Below are 6,620 nucleotides of genomic sequence, written 5' to 3'. Positions count from 1 at the left end.
AAACTCCGACGCTGGCGCTGAGGAGCTGGTACACGGCTGCAACCGGGCTGGCACGGCTTCCCCATGGCTCCTCTATCCCCCCAAGGATGCCATAGGCAGGCACACGCCGCTCATACCCGGAGCGGGCACACCGCCGCTGACATGCATCCTTCGCGGACCGGAAGTGCTTGTCAGCCGGCTGGACACAACGGGACTCGCCGCGGGCGCTGTGGAGCTCCCACAAGGAAGCTGCCGGCATGTACAAGCTCCCAAGGGGCCCCTCTATCCCCCCACGGGTGCAAAAGGCAGGCACACGCCGCTCATACTCGGAACTGGCTCCCGGCCGCTTTCGGAAGGAGACGCCGAGGTGGCCTTGCTCGTGCAACTCCAGGTGGGCTTGAGGCTTCCGAAAATGCCATAAAAAAAAAAAGATTTTTTTATTATGAAGGTAGAAAAATCAGCGGGACCGACCCGCGAGCGAGGCCGACGGGGAGTTCCAGGAGGTCGGCATGAGTTGGCCGTGCATACCGCTAAAGCCCTCAAACTCCGACGCTGGCGCTGAGGAGCTGGTACACGGCTGCAACCGGGCTGGCACGGCTTCCCCATGGCTCCTCTATCCCCCCAAGGATGCCATAGGCAGGCACACGCCGCTCATACCCGGAGCGGGCACACCGCCGCTGACATGCATCCTTCGCGGACCGGAAGTGCTTGTCAGCCGGCTGGACACAACGGGACTCGCCGCGGGCGCTGTGGAGCTCCCACAAGGAAGCTGCCGGCATGTACAAGCTCCCAAGGGGCCCCTCTATCCCCCCACGGGTGCAAAAGGCAGGCACACGCCGCTCATACTCGGAACTGGCTCCCGGCCGCTTTCGGAAGGAGACGCCGACGTGGCCTTGCTCGTGCAACTCCAGGTGGGCTTGAGGCTTCCGAAAATGCCATAAAAAAAAAAAGATTTTTTTATTATGAAGGTAGAAAATTCAGCGGGACCGACCCGCGAGCGAGGCCGACGGGGAGTTCCAGGAGGTCGGCATGAGTTGGCCGTGCATACCGCTAAAGCCCTCAAACTCCGACGCTGGCGCTGAGGAGCTGGTACACGGCTGCAACCGGGCTGGCACGGCTTCCCCATGGCTCCTCTATCCCCCCAAGGATGCCATAGGCAGGCACACGCCGCTCATACCCGGAGCGGGCACACCGCCGCTGACATGCATCCTTCGCGGACCGGAAGTGCTTGTCAGCCGGCTGGACACAACGGGACTCGCCGCGGGCGCTGTGGAGCTCCCACAAGGAAGCTGCCGGCATGTACAAGCTCCCAAGGGGCCCCTCTATCCCCCCACGGGTGCAAAAGGCAGGCACACGCCGCTCATACTCGGAACTGGCTCCCGGCCGCTTTCGGAAGGAGACGCCGACGTGGCCTTGCTCGTGCAACTCCAGGTGGGCTTGAGGCTTCCGAAAATGCCATAAAAAAAAAAAGATTTTTTTATTATGAAGGTAGAAAAATCAGCGGGACCGACCCGCGAGCGAGGCCGACGGGGAGTTCCAGGAGGTCGGCATGAGTTGGCCGTGCATACCGCTAAAGCCCTCAAACTCCGACGCTGGCGCTGAGGAGCTCGTACACGGCTGCAACCGGGCTGGCACGGCTTCCCCATGGCTCCTCTATCCCCCCAAGGATGCCATAGGCAGGCACACGCCGCTCATACCCGGAGTGGGCACACCGCCGCTGACATGCATCCTTCGCGGACCGGAAGTGCTTGTCAGCCGGCTGGACACAATGGGACTCGCCGCGGGCGCTGTGGAGCTCCCACAAGGAAGCTGCCGGCATGTACAAGCTCCCAAGGGGCCTCTCTATCCCCCCACGGGTGCAAAAGGCAGGAGACGCCGACGTGGCCTTGCTCGTGCAACTCCAGGTGGGCTTGAGGCTTCCGAAAATGCCATAAAAAAAAAATTTTTTTATTATGAAGGTAGAAAAATCAGCGGGACCGACCCGCGAGCGAGGCCGACGGGGAGTTCCAGGAGGTCGGCATGAGTTGGCCGCTCCTACCGCTCTTGCCCTGGAAGTCCACAGCGGGCGCTGCAGAGCTCCTACACGGCTGCCCCCGGTCTTGCACAGCTTCCCCATGGCTCCTGTATCCCCCCCACGGGTGCAGGCACACGCCGCTCATACACTCTGGGGCTGGCTGACAGCCCAGGTGACATGCCACCTCCTAGCCGACCGGAAGTACATGTCAGGCGGCTTGGGACATAGTGGGACCCCCCCCCCGCTGGCGCTGTGGAGCTCATACACTGTTGCCACCGGGCATGCACAGCTTGCATACGGCTCCTCTACCCTGGGCTGCAATGGGCAGCACACCCCGCTCATACACTCTGGAGCTGGCTGACAGCAACTGCTGCTGATAATGATGATGACGATAATGTGCAAAGGGTTATCTATCGGCGGACAGTATCACACTCTGGCCCTGGAACTGTGCCACGGTCTGCCTCTGCTGTTCACTACCGCCTCTGACATTTGTGAACATACCCCACTTTAACTTGATTTTAAATGTTTCACTTTCAAATGTTTCACTTTCAGTAGCAGAAATGGCATTCTTTGACATTTGGGCCTTTTTATTGTCACTGCTGCTTGGTCACCAAATGGATCTCCTTGGATTGAGGCCTAGTCCTCTCCCCACCGCCCTGGAACTCTGCCCCGGCCTACGCTGCCTGCCGTCACCCCCTGGCCCTGGAACTCTGCCCCGGCCTGCCTCTGCTGCTCACCACCGCCTCTGACATTTGTGAACATACCCCACTTTAACTTGATTTTAAATGTTTCACTTTCAAATGTTTCACTTTCAGTAGCAGAAATGGCATTCTTTGACATTTGGGCCTTTTTATTTTCACTGCTGCTTGGTCACCAAATGGATCTCCTTGGATTGAGGCCTAGTCCTCTCCCCACCGCCCTGGAACTCTGCCCCGGCCTACGCTGCCTGCCGTCACCCCCTGGCCCTGGAACTCTGCCCCGGCCTGCCTCTGCTGCTCACCACCGCCTCTGACATTTGTGAACATACCCCACTTTAACTTGATTTTAAATGTTTCACTTTCAAATGTTTCACTTTCAGTAGCAGAAGTGTCATTCTTTGACATTTGGGCCTTTTTATTTTCACTGCTGTTTGGTCACCAAATGGATCTCCTTACCTACCAGCAATCACCCTGGAACTCTGGCTGGGCATGGGGATGCAAGTTGCTCCCGCTGACTCCCACCGGGACCTACCTGCAATCACCCTGGAACTCTGGCTGGGCATGGGGATGCAGGTTGCTCCCGCTGCCCCCCTTCCACCCCACCGGGACCTACCAGCAATCACCCTGGAACTCTGGCTGGGCATGGAGATGCGGGTTGCTCCCCCTTCCACCCCACCGGGACCTACCAGCAATCGCCCTGGAACTCTGGCTGGGCATGGGGATGCAAGTTGCTCCCGCTGCCCCCCCACCGGGACCTACCTGCAATCACCCTGGAACTCTGGCTGGGCATGGGGATGCAGGTTGCTCCCGCTGCTCCCCTTCCACCCCACCGGGACCTACCACCAATCACCCTGGAACTCTAGCTGGGCATGGGGATGCAGGTTGCTCCCGCTGCCCCCCCACCGGGTCCTTCCAGCAATCACCCTGGAACTCTGGCTGGGCATGGGGATGCATGTTGCTCCCGCTGGCCCCCAACGGGACCTTCCTGCAATCACCCTGGAACTCTGGCTGGGCATGGGGATGCAAGTTGCTCCCGCTGCCCCCCCCCACCGGGTCCTTCCTGCAATCACCCTGGAACTCTGGCTGGGCATGGGGATGCATGTTGCTCCCGCTGGCCCCCAACGGGACCTACCTGCAATCACTCTGGAACTCTGGCTGGGCATAGGGACACAGGTTGGTCCCGCTGCCCCCCCCCTTCCACCCCACCGGGACATACCTGCAATCACCCTGGAACTCTGGCTGGGCATGAGGATGCAGGTTGCTCCCGCTGCCCCCCACCGGGACCTACCACCAATCACCCTGGAACTCTGGCTGGGCATGGGGATGCAGGTTGCTCCCGCTGCCCCCCCACCGGGACCTACCACCAATCACCCTGGAACTCTGGCTGGGCATGGGGATGTAGGTTTCTCCCGCTGCCCCCCCACCGGTACCTACCACCAATCACCCTGGAACTCTGGCTGGGCATGGGGATGCAGGTTGCTCCCGCTGCCCCCCCACCGGGACCTACCACCAATCACCCTGGAACTCTGGCTGGGCATGGGGATGCATGTTGCTCCCGCTGGCCCCCAACGGGACCTACCTGCAATCACCCTGGAACTCTGGCTGGGCATGAGGATGCAGGTTGCTCCCGCTGCCCCCCCACCGGGTCCTTCCAGCAATCACCCTGGAACTCTGGCTGGGCATGAGGATGCAGGTTGCTCCCGCTGCCCCCCCACCGGGACCTACCACCAATCACCCTGGAACTCTAGCTGGGCATGGGGATGCAGGTTGCTCCCGCTGCCCCCCCACCGGGTCCTTCCAGCAATCACCCTGGAACTCTGGCTGGGCATGGGGATGCATGTTGCTCCCGCTGGCCCCCAACGGGACCTACCTGCAATCACCCTGGAACTCTGGCTGGGCATGAGGATGCAGGTTGCTCCCGCTGCCCCCCCACCGGGACCTACCACCAATCACCCTGGAACTCTGGCTGGGCATGGGGATGCAGGTTGCTCCCGCTGCCCCCCCCACCGGGACCTACCACCAATCACCCTGGAACTCTAGCTGGGCATGGGGATGCAGGTTGCTCCCGCTGCCCCCCCACCGGGTCCTTCCAGCAATCACCCTGGAACTCTGGCTGGGCATAGGGATGTAGGTTTCTCCCGCTGCCCCCCACCGGGACCTACCACCAATCACCCTGGAACTCTGGCTGGGCATGGGGATGTAGGTTTCTCCCGCTGCCCCCCCCCCCCCGGTACCTACCACCAATCACCCTGGAACTCTGGCTGGGCATGAGGATGCATGTTGCTCCCGCTGGCCCCCAACGGGACCTACCTGCAATCACCCTGGAACTCTGGCTGGGCATGGGGATGCAGGTTGCTCCCGCTGCCCCCCCCACCGGGACCTACCACCAATCACCCTGGAACTCTGGCTGGGCATGGGGATGCAGGTTGCTCCCGCTGCCCCCCCACCGGGTCCTTCCAGCAATCACCCTGGAACTCTGGCTGGGCATGGGGATGCATGTTGCTCCCGCTGCCCCCCCACCGGGACCTACCACCAATCACCCTGGAACTCTGGCTGGGCATGAGGATGCAGGTTGCTCCCGCTGCCCCCCACCGGGACCTACCACCAATCACCCTGGAACTCTGGCTGGGCATGGGGATGTAGGTTTCTCCCGCTGCCCCCCCCACCGGTACCTACCACCAATCACCCTGGAACTCTGGCTGGGCATGAGGATGCATGTTGCTCCCGCTGGCCCCCCACCGGGTCCTTCCAGCAATCACCCTGGAACTCTGGCTGGGCATGGGGATGTAGGTTTCTCCCGCTGCCCCCCACCGGGACCTACCACCAATCACCCTGGAACTCTGGCTGGGCATGGGGATGTAGGTTTCTCCCGCTGCCCCCCCCACCGGTACCTACCACCAATCACCCTGGAACTCTGGCTGGGCATGAGGATGCATGTTGCTCCCGCTGGCCCCCAACGGGACCTACCTGCAATCACCCTGGAACTCTGGCTGGGCATGGGGATGCAGGTTGCTCCCGCTGCCCCCCCCACCGGGACCTACCACCAATCACCCTGGAACTCTAGCTGGGCATGGGGATGCAGGTTGCTCCCGCTGCCCCCCCACCGGGTCCTTCCAGCAATCACCCTGGAACTCTGGCTGGGCATGGGGATGCATGTTGCTCCCGCTGCCCCCCCACCGGGACCTACCACCAATCACCCTGGAACTCTGGCTGGGCATGAGGATGCAGGTTGCTCCCGCTGCCCCCCCACCGGTACCTACCACCAATCACCCTGGAACTCTGGCTGGGCATGGGGATGCAGGTTGCTCCCGCTGCCCCCCCACCGGGACCTACCACCAATCACCCTGGAACTCTGGCTGGGCATGGGGATGCAGGTTGCTCCCGCTGCCCCCCCACCGGGACCTACCACCAATCACCCTGGAACTCTAGCTGGGCATGGGGATGCAGGTTGCTCCCGCTGCCCCCACCGGGTCCTTCCAGCAATCACCCTGGAACTCTGGCTGGGCATGGGGATGTAGGTTTCTCCCGCTGCCCCCCCACCGGGACCTACCACCAATCACCCTGGAACTCTGGCTGGGCATGGGGATGTAGGTTTCTCCCGCTGCCCCCCCCACCGGTACCTACCACCAATCACCCTGGAACTCTGGCTGGGCATGGGGATGTAGGTTTCTCCCGCTGCCCCCCCCACCGGTACCTACCACCAATCACCCTGGAACTCTGGCTGGGCATGAGGATGCATGTTGCTCCCGCTGGCCCCCACCGGGACCTACCTGCAATCACCCTGGAACTCTGGCTCGGCCAACAGTATCAGCTGCCCCCCCCCCCCCCTATTTTCACGACTATTAAGCCCACCCCACTATCCAACACTCTCCCTGGAACTCCGGCTCGGCCAACAGTATCAGCTGCCCCCCCCCCTATTTTCACGACTA

Source organism: Rhinoderma darwinii, chromosome 11, assembly GCF_050947455.1.
Source record: "Rhinoderma darwinii isolate aRhiDar2 chromosome 11, aRhiDar2.hap1, whole genome shotgun sequence".
NCBI lineage: Eukaryota > Metazoa > Chordata > Amphibia > Anura > Rhinodermatidae > Rhinoderma > Rhinoderma darwinii.
The sequence above is the reverse complement of the archived record's forward strand: the minus strand, read 5'-3'. Positions refer to the sequence as shown.